Here is a 17,843-nt window from a genome sequence, read left to right as displayed (position 1 = left end):
TTCTGGGCACTGAGTATAGAGCCCACTATGTCAAAGAAACTGGTGAGAAAAGTTCATCATGGCTATTATTATTCATTTCACCAAAGACAATATTTAATGTCCATCCAAATGTCAACCACCATCCCCATGGAATTCCACACCTCTTTGACCTTGACCCAGGACTTCACTCTTTCCCAATCCTCCAGATCTTTCTATGAAATTTCCCTCAATCTTTATTGCAATCATTTACTTTGCCTCTCTACCTTAAGTGAAATACATTATCTCAAAGACCACTTTTCATGTTGTCTCCTCTATTGGTGCTAAATATCCTGCTTACTTCCTACTGCTACTATTATTCCCCAATTCCAAAACACATGCACAAAACCTTGCTCCTTTAATGCTCATGTTGCTCAGCTGTGCTCTTCTCTGTGCTATGATCTACCAGTTTCCTAATAGCACCCCCTTATTGAGGACTTTATATCTAATTTAAATCTTTTCCTTTGCCCTTAGTCCTGCTATCATCCTAAGTGATACCTACAACCCTGAGGTCAAAAACTCTAATACCAAAGACTTTCAGTTCTTGGGCATGTTCATCTACCATGATCTATAATGATCTACCTCTCATCTATGCCAGTGGTTACTACCAACATCTGAAACATATGTCAGGGGATATAGCCAATATTTGAAACTGACCCATTTGTAGAAAATATAGTTCAGGTATCCCATTATAACCACAATCTCTTCTCCCAGTAGCTTGTTTTACCATCTTTAATTTGAACACTATTTAACCCAGATGGTCTTTAGTAACTTAACTTTCTACTGTATCTCTATCTTCCTTTTTTTCTTTACAAAATTCTTTCTTAGGCAATGCAAATTCCATGTTCTGTTCTATTAAATGCCTCTTATCAATATTCTAAACTTCTTCAATTTATTACTGCAAAATACCAAGATGAACCTAGTGATCTGATTTCCTCATACCTTCATTCTAATGCAAATGGAAAGGGTAACACAAGACATTAGAAGAATACAACTAACATTTCATGGTCAACACCTGCCACTGCTGATCAGCTGAACCCTTGAATCATTATCTTCCTTTGTGAGGCAAGTCGAAAAATGTTCCCCCAAAGATCTCAGGTCCTAGTCATTGGAACCTATGAAATTATCTTAGATGGTAAAATATTGGCAGACATGATTATTAAAAGTTTCTACATACAAAAATCATGTTTTCACACTTAAAGTTTAATCATTTACTTACTCAATGGCTTCCATTGCTCTCAATAAAATTCTTGAATTTAATGAATCTTTAAAAATTTCTGCATAACAATATATTACGTCTTGCATGATTCAGACCCTGCATATTTCTGTCATACCTTCTACCACTCTTTCCTGAACTCGTTTTCTGCAGTCCACTTGCCATACTAGCCTTTCTCATTTCCTTAGAATAAGCAAGGCTCTCCTGATGGTTTCTGCAAATGTTCTACTCAACCTGTTTTCTCTCCTCACTAATGAACTGCTACTTATCCTTTAAATCTCAAATCTCAGTTCATTGTCACCTTCTCAAGATAGTTCTCTCTGACTCTTCAATCTAAATTAGATGTCTTTATTCACTTTACTTTTCTCCTTTGTAGTTATAAGAGCTCCATTTACTCAGTTTTGCAATTCTCTTCACTAGACCATAATCTCCAAGAAGGCAGAGAATGCTTGCATTCATTCTTTAACTTGAAAATTAATGCACAGTACCTAGCATAGTACTGTTTAGGAAGCACCAAACAGTATTTGCCAAATAAAATAATAAAAACATGAAATCTATTACTTCAAGTAGGAGTGTCTTTGAAGCCCTCTAACTTTTCTTGATTACTTTCTACATTTAATGTTAAAACCATTAATGTTTTAACTTAGACCCAATTAGATAAGAAAAAAATATGTCTTTGTCCAGTATTACCAATTATATATGTTAAATAGGGTTCAGGCCTTTTAAAACAATAGGGTTTGGGGGGTAATAATTTGTGAATGTGATTTTTTAACAATCGAGAATGCATTTTATTTTATATTAATTTATTGTATTAATATAATTAATTGGACAGATGGATGGAATTCACTTGTGATATTTTCATACATGCATACAATCATGAATTGATTGTATCCAATCACCCTTTTTCTATCTCTTCTTCCTTTATTTTCTTTATCCATTCATCTGCTGATGAGCACATCTAGGCTGATTCCAAAATTTTGGCTACTATAAATAATAATCCACAATATTATTCACAATAAACATGGATATGCAAGCATCTCTTCGTATACAGACTTGATTTCCTCTGAAATATATACCTAGGAGTGGAACAGCTGGATTATATGGAGATTTTATTTTCAGTTTTGAGGAACCTCATATGGTTTTCCACAGCAGTTGTACTAATTTATATTCAGACCAACATTGTTTAAGGGTTCCTTTTTCTCCACCTTTTCTGCATTGTTTGTTATTTTTCATTTTTTCTTTAATAGTTGTCATTCTAACTGGGGTAAGATAGAATCTTACCATAGTTTTGATTTGTGTTTCCCTTATCACTAAAGATAATAAGATTTTTTTCATATATTTATTGACCATTGGCATTTTTTTATTTTGAGGGGGTGTATGCTCAGATCATTTGCCCAATTTTTTTGGGGGGGATACCAGGGATTGAACTCAGGAGTACTCAATTACTGAGCTACATCCCCAGCCTTATTTTGTATTTTATTTAGAGATAGGGTCTCACTGAGTTGCTTAGCACCCTGCTTTTGCTGAAGCTGGCTTTGAACGTGCGATCCTCTTGCCTCAGCCTCCCAAGGCACTGGGATTACAGCTGTGCACCACTGTGCCCTGCCATTCGCCCAATTTTTGGCTGGATTATTTGTAAAGCCATAATTCCCAAGTCAGCTCTAAAAATAAAAGTTAACTTGACTTCTGCTTCTGGCATGGTACAATAACTGAGATCATATCTACCCTCTTGTATTAACAACTAAACAAAATATATGAAACTACTGTGAGACACTGGACAGTAGAGAAATTAAGTTATGAATGTTATAGAGCTTATCTAATTAATAAAAAAAAAATTAGCTCTATAATGCTCTGCCATTCTATCTGAAAGTCCTTTCCAGAATGCTGCAGAAAGGTCCACACCAAACACAGCATGGCAGCTTCACTAATTCAGGGAGACAGATCTGGAAAGTGAAGGTAACTAGAATTTGTGCAGTACAGAGAGAAGAAAGCTACTCAGAGAAAAAAGAACGCCAGAATTCAGTATAATGATTCTCTTGTATTTGGCTGAGTACTAATCAGTCTTTGTATAAAAACTTCCCTAATTTGAGGCAGAAGACAAATGCCTGAGATCTTTAAGATGAACAATTTCCAAAATTTATTCAGAAACAAAGGTAGCTGGGCATGGTGGTACCCACCTGTAATCTCAGTGACTCAGGAGGCTGGGGCCCCAAGCAACTCAGTGAGACTCTGTCTCAAAAAAAAAAAAAAAAAAAAAAAAAGCTGGGGATGTGGCTCAATGATACAAAGCCTCTGTGTTCAACTTCCAACACCCTCCCCACAAAAAGAGAGAGAGAGAGAGAGAGAGAGAGAGAGAGAGGGAGAGAAACAAAGGTAAAATAAACAAATAGAGCTTATTTCATGTGAAACTGTGCAAGTCAGAGATAAGGGAACTATAACTTCTTGTACTTTAAATGTGTTTTATTTTTAGATAACCACTTTTTTTCTTCAACAAACAATGCCTCTACTTCAAATAAATCATGGTCAAAATAAATGAAAAACTCAAAATGTCATCAATACCATTTAAGTCCTGATATTGTATGGATGACAGGCTAGTTATAAAGACAGGTGAAAGAGTCAAAGTTATTACACCAAATTTACTAACACTTTCCCATTTCTAAACTATCTTTTTTTTTTTTTTTTGCGGTGCTGGGGATCGAACCCAGGGCCTTGCGCATGCAAGGCAAGCATTCTACCGACTGAGCTATCTCCCCAACCCTCTTAACTATCCTTAAAGAAAATCATATATGGGGTTGGCACCATGCTCACAGTAGTCTAGGAGAGTAATCATACCATCTGGAATCATGTTTTGAACCAATGAAAATCTGGTAGTTATTTAAATTAGGAAGACGTGTTTGTTTTGTTCTGATGCCCATGTCACAAGTTTTACTCTGGTCTTTGTTCTTCAAGTTTGTCCTTGACTGATTTTATGTAATCTTTGATGTACTTCTTACAGACTTCTCTTGTGAAGCGGGTTTCCTACAAGTGATGTTCATGACAATATCGATCCAAGTGATTACTGTGCTTTTGGTACCTTAGTCCTAAAGGCCTTCAGCAGAGGCATTTCCACCAGTGAGCAAATCATCAATGTTACTCTGTTTTACTGACCATCTCACTTTCAACCTCCAGGTGTGGCCTGTCTGCTGTCTCCTGGATCTTATAACTGTCAGAGATTATCTCCTGTCTAATGAAATCCTTGTAGATAACCATGATGGCAGCCTGAAGGAGCCAAGGGCGAGCTAGCTTACCAGGAGCCCAGAGTGCACAGTGACTGCAGCATTTGGGGAGCAGGAAGAGACAGAAAAGTGGAAATTACAACTTTAAAGTATTGAAAGACAAAAGTATCCATCTATCATTTGCCTTTTTCATTCTCATTCTTTCACAAGTGTACAGCTGGGTTTTCCAGACGCTAAACAATCTGATAAACATAACAGGTGGAATATTATTATTTTTTTCATTTGGAAAAGTTATTTTTCATAAAAATGTTATTTATGTTAACTTTATTATTTTATAAATGAACTAGAATTTTTTTTTTTTTTGCGGTACTGGGGATTGAACTCTACCCACTGAGCTATCTCCCCAGCCCTAGAAAATATTTTTAAACTTCTAATTTATAATAAGAAAAAAATTCAAAGGCTATACCCCACAAAAAGAAAATACTCTTTAAGAATATCAATAATTCTCAAAAACAAAGATAATCCAAGACCAAAAGGTTTAAGAATCATTGCTTTTAAAAGTGGTAAACTGGGTCAGTGCATAGCTCAGTGATTACAGCGCTTGCTTAGCATGCATGGGGCCCTGGGTTCTATCCCCAGGACTGGGGTACAAAAAGAATGGTAACCTTGGGGGCTGGGATTGTGGCTCAGTGGTAGAGCAGCTGCCTAGCATGTGTGAGGCACTGGGTTCTCAGCACCACATATAAATAAATGAATAAAATAAAGGTCAAAAATAAAAAATAAAAAAATAAAATAAAGGTCTATCAACGTCTAAAAAATATATATATATGTGTATATATTTTAAAAGAAGAGTGGTAACCTTATAAAATTAGTGTTCACCTGTGATGAAACAGGTTTTGGGGAAGATTTTTCACTACAAATTTAATTTCTTTACTAAATACACAGCTTTCTTCTTGTGTTAGTCTGGGTAATGCTTATTTAAAAATACATCCAGGATCCAAGATGGCGGCCTAGAGGGAGACTGCACCCCCAGTCGCTCCAGAACCCAGGAGTTAAGAGGGGGAGGCATTGAGAGACTCGGACTGAAGTGGAGCCACGGGTGAGTCTGCCCACTGGGTAAAGCTCGACCCGGGTGGCAGGCCCAGATAGAGGTGGCTTATCGGAGCCGGGCAGGGCAGCTAGAGTCATCCACAGGCAGCCCTGCGCACTCCGGCGGTGGGCCCCGCTCACACAGCCAGCTTCTCCAGGTTCTCGGAACGGAACTGGCCCGCTAGTGAGAGCCTTTCTGACCAGAGCAGGCTCCGAGTCCCGGAGCCGCTGCAGCGCAGTGTACTCCGGCAACGAACCAGCAGAGAGCCTCGATCTGCAAGCAGCCTCAGGGATCAGGGCAGGGCAGCCAGAGACCTCTTCAGGTGGCTCTGCCCACTCCGGCTGCGGGCTCTCTTCACGGGGCGATCCAAGATGGCGGCCTAGAGGGAGACTGCACCCCCGGTCGCTCCAGAACCCAGGAGTTAAGAGGGGGAGGCATTGAGAGACTCGGACTGAAATAGAGCCACGGGTGAGTCTACCCACTGGGTAAAGCTCAGCCCGGGTGGCAGGCCCAGATAGAGGTGGCTTATTGGAGCTGGGCAGGGCAGCTAGAGTCTTCCCAAGGTAGCCTTCCACACTCCGGCAGTGGGCTCTTCCCACACGGCCAGCTGCACGGTGCAGGCCCACAGTGAGAGCATTTCCGCACACAGCCAGTTCCAAACCATGGAACCAGTAGGGGGCTAGGGGCAGTTTTCTTCGGATGAGCTGCTTTATCAGATTCCTCCAAGACATCAGGCTACTGAAGGCTGGGAGGTGATACACTGGAAATCTACCAGGACACTATAAGCCAATAGCGGAAAACTGCAATATCTCAGGGTCCCACTGACAACTGACCAATATGAGAAAACAAGGGAAGAAAATGTCCCAAACAAACCTAGATACTACATCAATAAAACCCAATGACAGCACAGCAGAAGAAAAGTCAGAAAGGGAGTTCAGAATGTACGTAATTAAAACGATCAGGGAAGCAAATGAGGAGATGAAAGAGCAAATGCAGGCATTGAAGGAGGAGATGAAAGAGCAAATGCAGGCATTAAATGATCGCACCAATCAACAGTTAAAAGACCAAATACGGGAAGCAAGAGATCATTTCAATAAAGAGTTAGAGATACTGAAAAAAAACCAAACTGAAATACTTGAAATGAAGGAAACAATAAACCAAGTTAAAAACTCCATAGAAAGCATAACCAATAGAATGGAGCACCTGGAAGACAAAACCTCAGACACTGAAGACAAATTATTTAATCTTGAAAGCAAAGTTGGCCAAACAGAAAAGATGGTAAGAAATCATGAACAGAATCTACAAGAATTATGGGATATCATGAAAAGGCCAAATTTAAGAATTATTGGGATTGAGGAAGGCTTAGAGAAACAAACCAAAGGAATGAACAATCTATTCAATGAAATAATAACAGATTTTCCCAAATCTGAAGAATGAAATGGAAAACCAAGTACAAGAGGCTTATAGAACTCCAAACATACAAAATTACAACAGACCCACACCAAGGCACATTATTATGAAAATACCTAACATACAAAATAAAGACAGAATTTTAAAGGCCGCGAGAGAAAAGAATCAAATTACATTCAGGGGGAAACCAATAAGAATATCAGCAGATTTTTCAATCCAGACCCTAAAAGCTAGAAGGGCCTGGAACAACATATACCAAGCCCTGAAAGAAAATGGATGCCAACCAAGAATCTTATACCCAGCAAAACTTACCTTCAAATTTGACGATGAAATAAGATCCTTCCATGATAAACAAAAGCTAAAGGAATTTACAAAAAGAAAGCCAGCATTACAGAACATTCTCAGCAAAATATTCCATGAGGAAGAGATGAAAAACAACGATGCAAATCAGCAACAGGAGGCGCTAGCCTAAAGGAATAGCCAAATAAAGGAGAAACCAAATCATGTCAAAAACAAATATGAGTCAATTGACTGGGAATACAAATCATATCACAATAATAACCCTGAATGTTAATAGCCTGAATTCATCAATCAAAAGACACAGACTGGCAGATTGGATTAAAAAGAAAAATCCAACAATATGCTGCCTGCAAGAGACTCATCTCATAGAAAGAGACACCCACAGACTAAAGGTGAAAGGATGGGGAAAAACATACCATGCACACGGACACAGCAAAAAAGCTGGAGTATCCATCCTCAGCTCAAATAATGTGGACTTCAAACCAAAACTAGTCAGAAGGGATAAAGAAGGACATTACATGCTGCTTAAGGGAAGCATAAATCAGCAAGACATAACAATCATAAATATCTATGCCCCGAACATTGGCTCATCCACGTACGTCAAACAAATCCTTCTCAATTCCAGAAATCAAATAGACCACAACACAATAATACTAGGCGATTTTAACACACCTCTCTCACCACTGGATAGATCGTCCAAACAAAAATTGAATAAAGAAACTATAGATCTCAACAACACAATCAGCAATTTAGACTTAACGGATATATAGAATATACCATCCAACAAAGAACGAATACACTTTCTTCTCAGCAGCACATGGATTCTTCTCTAAAATAGACCATATTTTATGCCACAAAGCTACTGTTAGCAAATACAAGAAGGTAGAGATACTACCTTGTACTCTATCAGATCATAATGGATTGATATTAGAAATAAATGACAGAATAAAAAACAGAAATTTCTCCAATACCTGGAGACTAAATAATACATTATTATATGATGAATGGATAACAGAAGACATCAGGAGGGAAATAAAAAAATTCTTAGAAGTAAACGAGAACAAAGACACATCATATCAAAATCTCTGGGACACTATGAAAGCAGTACTTAGAGGAAGATTTATTTCATGGGGTGCATTCAAAAAAAGAAGTAGAAATCAACAAATAAACGACTTAACACTACAGCTCAAAGCCCTAGAAAAAGAAGAGCAGATCAATACCAAAAGTAGTAGAAGACAGGAAATAGTTAAAATCAGAGCCGAAATCAACAAAATAGAAACAAAAGAAACAATCGGAAAAATTAGCAAAATAAATAGTTGGTTCTTTGAAAAAATAAATAAAATTGATAAACCCTTAGCCACACTAACAAAGAGAAAGAGGGAGAAAACTCAAATTACTAAAATTCGGAATGAACAAGGAAACATCACAACAGACACGACTGAAATACAAAACATAATTAGAAGCTATTTCGAAAATCTATACTCCAACAAAACAGAAAACCTCGAAGACATCAACAAATTTCTAGAGACATATGAACTACCTAAACTGAACGAGGAGGACATACACAACTTAAATAAACAAATTTCAAGCAATGAAATAGAAGAGGTCATCAAAAGCCTACCAACAAAGAAAAGTCCAGGACCAGATGGGTTCTCAGCCGAGTTCTACAAAACCTTTAAAGAAGAGCTCATTCCAATACTCCTCAAACTATTCCATGAAATAGAAGAGGAGGGAACCCTCCCAAACTCGTTCTATGAAGCCAATATCACCCTGATACCTAAACCAGACAGAGACACATCGAGGAAAGAAAATTTCAGACCAATATCCTTAATGAACATCGATGCAAAAATTCTCAACAAAATTTTAGCAAATCGCATACAAATATATATTAAAAAGATAGTGCACCACGATCAAGTGGGTTTTATCCCAGGGATGCAAGGTTGGTTCAACATTCGGAAATCAATAAATGTCATTCACCATATCAACAGACTTAAAGTTAAGAATCACATGATTATTTCAATAGATGCAGAAAAAGCATTTGATAAAATACAGCATCCCTTCATGCTCAAAACACTAGAAAAAATTGGGGTAGTGGGAACATTCCTAAACATTATAAAGGCAATCTACGCTAAGCCCATGGCTAATATCATTCTAAATGGTGAAAAACTGAAAGCGTTTCCCCCTAAAAACTGGAACAAGGCAGGGATGCCCTCTTTCACCGCTTCTATTCAACATCGTCCTTGAGACTCTAGCCAGAGCAATCAGACAAACCAAAGAAATTAAAGGGATACGAATAGGAAAAGAAGAACTCAAACTATCCCTGTTCGCTGATGACATGATTATATATTTAGAGGAACCTGGAAATTCCACCAGAAAACTTTTAGAACTCATAAGTGAATTCAGTAAAGTAGCAGGTTACAAGATCAATGCTCATAAATCCAATGCATTTTTATACATAAGTGATGAATCTTCAGAAAGAGAAATTAGGAAAACTACCCCATTCACAATAGCATCGAAAAAAATAAAATACTTGGGAATCAATCTCACAAAAGAGATGAAAGACCTCTACAATGAGAACTACAGAACACTAAAGAAAGAAATTCAAGAAAACCTTAGAAGATGGAAAGATCTCCCATGTTCTTGGATAGGCAGAATTAATATCGTCAAAATGGCTATACTACCTAAAGTGCTATACAGATTCAATGCAATTCCAATTAAAATCCCAATGATGTACCTTGCAGAAATACAGCAAGCAATTATGAAATTCATCTGGAAGAATAAAAAACCTAGAATAGCTAAAGCAATCCTCAGTAGCAAGAGCGAAGCAGGGGGTATTGCAATACCAGATCTTCAACTCTACTACAAAGCAATAGTAACAAAAACGGCATGGTATTGGTACCAAAATAGACAGGTAGATCAATGGTACAGAATAGAGGACATGGACACAAACCCAAATAAATACAATTTTCTCATACTAGACAAAGGTTCCAAAAATATGCAATGGAGGAAAGATAGCCTCTTCAACAAATGGTGCTGGGAAAACTGGAAAACTATATGCAATAGAATGAAATTAAACCCCTATCTCTCACCCTACACAAAACTCAACTCAAAATGGATCAAGGACCTCGGAATCAGATCAGAGACCCTGCATCTTATAGAAGAAAAAGTAGGTCCAAATCTTCAACTTGTTGGCTTAGGATCAGACTTCCTTAACAGGACTCCCATAGCACAAGAAATAAAAGCAAGAATCAACAACTGGGATAGATTCAAACTAAAAAGCTTTCTCTCAGCAAAGAAACTATCAGAAATGTGAAGAGAGAGCCTACAGAGTGGGAGAATATCTTTGCCAACCATACTTCAGATAGAGCACAATTTCCAGAATCCATAAAGAACTCAAAAAACTCTACACCAAGAATACAAATAATCCAATCAACAAATGGGCTAAGGAAATGAACAGACACTTCACAGAAGAAGATGTACAAGTAATCAACAGATATATGAAAAAATGTTCAACATCCCTAGTAATAAGGGAAATGCAAATCAAAACCACCCTAAGATTTCATCTCACCCCAATTAGAATGGCGATTATCAAGAATACAAGCAACAATAGGTGTTGGCGAGGATGTGGTGAAAAAGGAACACTCATACATTGCTGGTGGGGTTGCAAATTAGTGCAACCACTCTGGAAAGCAGTGTGGAGATTCCTCAGAAAGCTTGGAATGGAAACACCATTTGACCCAGCTATCCCACTCCTTGGCCTATACCCAAAGGAATTAAAAGCAGCATACTACAGAGATACAGCCACATCAATGTTCATTGCTGCTCAATTCACCATAGCCAGATTGTGGAACCAACCTAGATGTCCTTCAGTTGATGAATGGATAAAGAAACTGTGGCATATTTATACAATGGAATATTACTCCGCAATGAAGAATGATAAAATTATGGCATTTGTAGGCAAATGGTCGAAATTGGAGAATATCATGCTAAGTGAGATAAGCCAATCTCAAAAAACTAAAGGACGAATGATCTCGCTGATAAGCGGATGAGGACATATAATGGGGGGTGGGAGGGGCTAGCATTAGGTTTAGGGTTAGGTTTAGAGTTAGGCTAAGGAGAGCAGTAAGAATGAAGGAAAGAAGGACTGTGTAGAGGGAAAAGAGGGGTGGGAGGGGTGAGAGGGGTGGGAGGGGTGGGGGGGAGGGGAAAAATATAATAAACATCATTACCCTATGTAAACGTAAAAAAAAATAAAAAAAATAAAAAAAAAAGATAAAGAAAGAAAATAAGAAAAAAAAAAAAGATAAAGAAAGAAAATAAGAAAAAAAAAAAAAAAAAAAAAAAAAAAAAGAATACAAGCAACAATAGGTATTTGCGAGCATGTGGGGAAAAAGGAACACTCATACATTGCTGGTGGGGTTGCAAATTAGTGCAGCCACTCTGGAAAGCAGTGTGGAGATTCCTCAGAAAGCTTGGAATGGAAACACCATTTGACCCAGCTATCCCACTCCTTGGCCTATACCCAAAGGACTTAAAATCAGCATACTACAGAGATACAGCCACATCAATGTTCATTGCTGCTCAATTCACCATAGCCAGATTGTGGAACCAACCTAGATGCCCTTCAGTTGATGAATGGATAAAGAAACTGTGGCATATTTATACAATGGAATATTACTCCGCAATGAAGAATGATAAAATTATGGCATTTGTAGGCAAATGGTCAAAATTGGAGAATATCATGCTAAGTGAGATAAGCCAATCTCAAAAAACTAAAGGACGAATGATCTCGCTGATAAGCGGATGAGGACATATAATGGGGGGTGGGAGGGGCTAGCATTAGGTTTAGGGTTAGGTTTAGAGTTAGGCTAAGGAGAGCGGTAAGAATGAAGGAAAGAAGGACTGTGTAGAGGGAAAAGAGGGGTGGGAGGCGTGGGGGGGAGGGGAAAAATAAAATAAACATCATTACCCTATGTAAATGTAAAAAAAATTAAAAAAATAAAAAAAATAAAAATAAAAATACATCCATTTCAGCTAAGTGGTTTAATTACTATCTAGTTGTTTACTGTATGCCCTTATTCTTTTAATATGTACAGGATATTCTGTCATGTTCCACTTTTTCTCCATATATTATTCATTTGTGGCTTTCTTTTTTAACTTATCGGTCTGACTAGAAACTATTTAACAACCTTACTGATTTTGTCCCCCTATTATATAAATCTTGGCCCTCAAATATCTGACACAGATGGAGTTTCCTAATGGTCCTATGAGTCCTCAGAGCACACTAAGACAATGGTAATATAAAAAAATTACAGCAATATTTAGAAGATTTGCAGATCTCACTGAGCCAATTATTTTCCAAATGATCGATACATGAAGTTTCAAAGTCATACACAGGCAAAAGACTTACTTAAAATGCAACACAGATCAACAGATTTTCATATAATAGAGAATGGAAATTTCACTTATATGGTTTCAGATTTCACACTGTAGTTTGTTAAATTTTGTTGTAGTATAAGAGAAAATTTTCAGATTATCTGTGTCCTGAAATGGGAAGTACACAACAGAACTTTTGCTATAAAATGAAGTATAATAGTCATTCTAGGAAAAGCACTTGTAAACCACTTTTTGAATGGAATGACAGACACACAAACTATAGTGATTTGAACTAGGGTATTTGGAGGACAGTTTCTTGAAAATGACCAAAGTGAGACTAATACTTCAAGGGAAAGAAAGTCAGTATTCACTGCCAATGATAAAATTCCAACTTTCAAGAGAAAATCAGAATTCTGTCAAATTTATATCCCTTTCCAAGAGAGATCTAAAGATTTTGCTGATGGAATAGGCAGAGATATTAACAAGTGGCTTTTCTGATACTATATAATGCAGATTTTTGGTGTCAGAACCTCTACGCACTTTAAAATTTTGAAGAGAACTTTGTTAACAGAGAACTGTTACTTATATTCTCTTTCTTATCAGAGAACTGTTGACTGTATCTATCCATATTTACCATATTAGATATTATAAATCAGCATTTAAATTTTTAAAAATTTGCTTTGAAATAATAACAAACCTATTACATGTTAATAGAATGAGCATTTTGATGGGAAAAACCCTAGTGAGAAAATTTGACTGTTTTACAGTTTTGCAAATCTCTTTATTGCCTAGCTTAATTTCAAACGGACTCTTATTTGTTTCTGTATTCTGTCTGTTGCCACATCGCAGGTCAGGCCACGTGGCCCCTGGAAAACTCGTGAGAACAAACATGAAAAAGACAAATAACATCTCAGTATTACTATGAGTATACTCATAATCAGTATTACAGTTTTGACTTCATAAAACCCCTGAAATCCCTTCCTATATTTCCTAATGTTAGAGTTAAGAAATGGTAATAGAACTTAGCAGACTAAGCTACAAAAATCAATGCTGCAAATTTCATATTTTATAAAAATTCTTACTTTTAAGCAAAATCTATTTTTAGACTTTATCCCTAATCAAATCTGAGCAGTTATTACTACTTAGACCCCAATTAATATGATTGTTAGATCCCTTATAAACCCATCCATACAAGCATAATCCATCTCACACAAAAAAATATATAAACAGAAATATACCAAAATACTACTAGCTAGGTTATGGTTACTTTTCATCTTTTACCTTTACTTTCTCCCAATATTTGTATGTATTTGGCTTTAGTTTTTAAAAATAATGGGAAAAATGCTTTTCTGCTGCTTTCTTCCTCTCATCAGCACTAGCTAATATTCTTTTCAGGTTTTTCAAAACCTAAGGGAACCAGAAGACCTTAGTAATTAGGAAAAGGCAGAGAACAAGGACAAAAATAAACCAGGAAATAGAATGTATTGGACCCCATTTAACATACCAAAGAACTGGAATTTAGAACTTTTATCTAAAAAATCTAGAATTACTAATAAAGTATGTTCTTCCCATAAAATAATTGTTGTTCTACAGTTCTGGCAGTAACTATGTAAACCAATAAACCAGTTAAAATATTTAGCATGAATTTGGTTTTTATATCATCACAGAATATAATATTTAAAATGCACACTCCAAATGGACTTAATATACTTTTTTTTTTAAAAAAAGGCTCCATATTCTTAAATATTATCATTATTCATAAAAATGTCTACTTCTTGGCTAAGTAGAATTGCAGCAAAGGACACTAACTCAAAGCAATGAAATACAAAGCTCTAAATTCTTCAATATAGGGATCCCAAAACTCTATTGCTTAAATAATTGGTGCTTGCAATGCCACACCAAAGCATTATGGTAATCGGAGTGATACCCATATTACATTGTAATCAACATGAAGAGAAGGGGAGAACATGATTCAGAACCACAAACAACTCTTCGGCTTAACCAGCAGATAAGGGTAGCACAAAGTAGTGGCTGAGAGCTTAGACTCACTCTTTGGCCTTACCCACTCATGATACATGACCTTAAGCAAATTACTTAACTCCATCATGGCTCAGTTTCCACATCTACAAAATGGGGGGAATGGTGAACAACAGTGCCCACACAAAGGTTGTTAGAAGGATTAAATGAAGGACTCTTTGTAAAATGTGGGCACGTAACACATGCACGCGCGCATGCACACACACACACACACACACACACACACACACTCATGAAGCTGAAGCTCAAACACAATGAGATACTTGCAGAAATGACAACCATAGTCTATAACACTACATACTCAATTTTCAAATTTCAAGCAAAGAAGCACTCAGTGAATCAAGCAGATCAGATCAAAATGACAGAGCAGCCACCTCAAGAAATTCCCTTTGGCCAAATTTGGGAAAATGTGTTCTGCTGCATCACCATCACTGTTGTCATTGTCACCACCACCACTAGCACCACACATAGAGTAAGCAGAAGGAAAAAATAATGAGAGAAGAAATCAATGAAACTGAAAACAGGGAAATAGAGAAAACAAAAACAAAAGACTGATCTCTGAAAATATAAATAAAATGAGCCAGCCTAATCAAGAGAAAAACATTGAGAAGACACAAATTACTAACGGAAAAATGACACATAGGTCATTATGGCTGATCCAAAGTACACTTAAAATGTGATAAAAGAATACTATGAACTATTGTATAGTCACAAATTTGATAACTGATATGAAATGGACTAATTCTGTGGAAAAAAAAACTCTTAAAAGTTCTCTCAAAGAAAAATAGGTAATCTAAACAGATCTATATATATGAAATAAAACTAATCAATATCTGACTAGACCTATATCTATTAAAGAAATTGACTCAATAGGTATCAGTCTTCTAAAACAGCACGAGGCCCAAATGATTTCACTGGTGAAATCTACCAAACATTTAGGGGAAAAAAATGGTATCGATTCTCCACAAGCTCTCCCAGAACAACAAAAACACAGGAAGCAGGGTTTACTGGGGATTGAACTCAGGGTCACTCAACCACTGAGCCACATCCCCAGCCCCCATTTTGCATTTTATTTAGAGACAGGGTCTCACTGAGTTGCTTAGTGCCTCACCTTTGCTGAGGCTGGCTTTGAAATGGAGATACTCCTGCCCCAGCCTTCAGAGTCATTGGGATTATATAGGTATGCACCACCACGCCTGGCTGCCTAACTCATTTTAAGAAAGCAGCATTACCCTAATACCAGACAAAAATATCTTAAGGAAGGAAAATTACAGACCAACACTTCTCCTGAACACAGGTGTAAAAATCTCAACAAAATATTTGCATATCAAATTCAATAATGTATAAAAGTAATTATTCAACACAAGGTGGGATATTTCCAAGTAGGTAGGGCTGGTTCTAAAAATGATTTGATGCAGCCTACCACATCAATAGGTTAAAGAAGAAAAATCATATGCTCACATCAGTGGATGCAGAAAAAACATCTGACAAAATCTAAACCTCATCATGATAAAACTGTCAATTCAATAATAAATATCTATGAACCAACCAATCAAAACCAAAACTCTATAATTAATATGATACTTAATAGTGAAAACCTGTATACTTTACCTCTAGGATAAAGAACAAGGCAACACCATGCTGGAAGTTCTAAATGCTTAATAAGTTAAGAAAAGATAAACAGACTGGGAGGCAAGAAATAAAACTTTTTATTTACAAATGATATAACTGTATGAGAATTCCTAAAGAATTCTTAAAAAACAAAACCACAAAAACCCTCCTAATTGATACAGCTACTTCCACCAGGGTGAGTTAACACTCTGATACTGCTATACCACTATTCTGGCACTGAACAACTAAGTAAATGGAAGACTTTCTTGTTGGAAAAAGTTCACTGGTCAATAAAGCAAGTTTGCCAGAATATAGTAGTGGGTTAGCGATGAAGACAGTTAAGAATTTGTGGTTAGCTTAAATCAACATAATAGATGGTTTCATATAGAAATATTTATATATAATCTAAATATTAATATTTGTATATATCTATACACCTACGTTTACAAAGAAGGTTAGGTATTTTACACACACACACACCCCTCCATTTCCTTTATTTTCTCAGCTCTGGTTGCAGAGAGTGATTAAAAGAACACCCCAGTAGCAAGGAGCGCAGGTAGCACCCAGGTCGTGGTTTTTAATATCATTCTCCCGTGAAAAGAAACGAGACTCCATGAAGAAAAGAATAATTCTAGGACTGGGACAGAAAATATACAAGATGAGCTGGGAGTATTTTGTAGTGAGAGAAAATAAGGAAGTGCTAAAAATAACAAAGAACACCCACACTGAATTACGTGTATCAAAAGCATACAGTAGCCAACTAAAGAGTTCCCAAATGGCCAAATCTGGAACAATTTGAGGAACAAAATAAAGTAGCATTGAATTATAATTCAAAATACAAAATAAATATCCACACATACTGACATAAATGAATACATTAGAGAAAAAGAAACATCTCCCATACAGAAAGATTTCAAATAATTTATATTTAGAATTATAGATTTTTTGGTTCTCAAGAACACTACTCCCCCCTCATTAAATGTAAGCAATGTAGTCACTTCTTCCAACTACTACAAGACAGAAAGAAGAAAATAAGTAACTCTGAAGTGGGAAAATGTGACAAGCATTACCTGAGCCAAGGGAAGAAGGTCAACATCAATAACCATAAATTATGTTAATAGTATGTAGTCTTCACACAATGTAATGAAAATGGTTCTTCATCTCTGTGATGTTCCTTTCAAAACTATAACCCAAGCTAAAAATGGGAAAAATATCAGACATTCAATAAAGGGATATCCTATGAAATAACCTAAACAATGCTCCATGAAACTATCAAGGTCATCAAAAAGAAGGAATATCTAAGAAACAGCTAAGAAATCCTAGAGATAGGATAACTAAACTATTGTGAATGGAATACTAAAACAGAAAAAGGACCTTAGGTAAAGATGAAGGAAAGCTGGAAACACCGTAAGCTTCAGCTAATAATCATGTATTGCCAATGTTCACTAACGTAAGCTGTTGAAAACAAGAGAACCCGAGGGAGACACAAGAGAACTCCAATATGATCTCAATTTCTTTATAAATCGGTAATTTCTAAAACCAAAACCTACTTAAAAGGGGAAAAATAGGGAAT

General features: G+C 36.6%; 1 protein-coding gene and 1 pseudogene across 4 annotated transcripts in view; both read right to left on the bottom strand.

Moving 5' to 3' along the window:
• The window catches only part of Mapk8 (mitogen-activated protein kinase 8), a 121,315-nt gene that overhangs the window by 86,540 nt on the left and 16,932 nt on the right, over positions 1-17,843 (bottom strand). The gene's annotated exons all lie outside the window — the stretch shown is intronic.
• Positions 3,992-4,480, bottom strand: LOC124985680 (translationally-controlled tumor protein-like; annotated as a pseudogene).

The sequence above is a fragment of the Sciurus carolinensis genome, chromosome 5 (assembly GCF_902686445.1).
Source record: "Sciurus carolinensis chromosome 5, mSciCar1.2, whole genome shotgun sequence".
Classification (NCBI taxonomy): domain Eukaryota; kingdom Metazoa; phylum Chordata; class Mammalia; order Rodentia; family Sciuridae; genus Sciurus; species Sciurus carolinensis.
The sequence above is the reverse complement of the archived record's forward strand: the minus strand, read 5'-3'. Positions and strand labels throughout refer to the sequence as shown.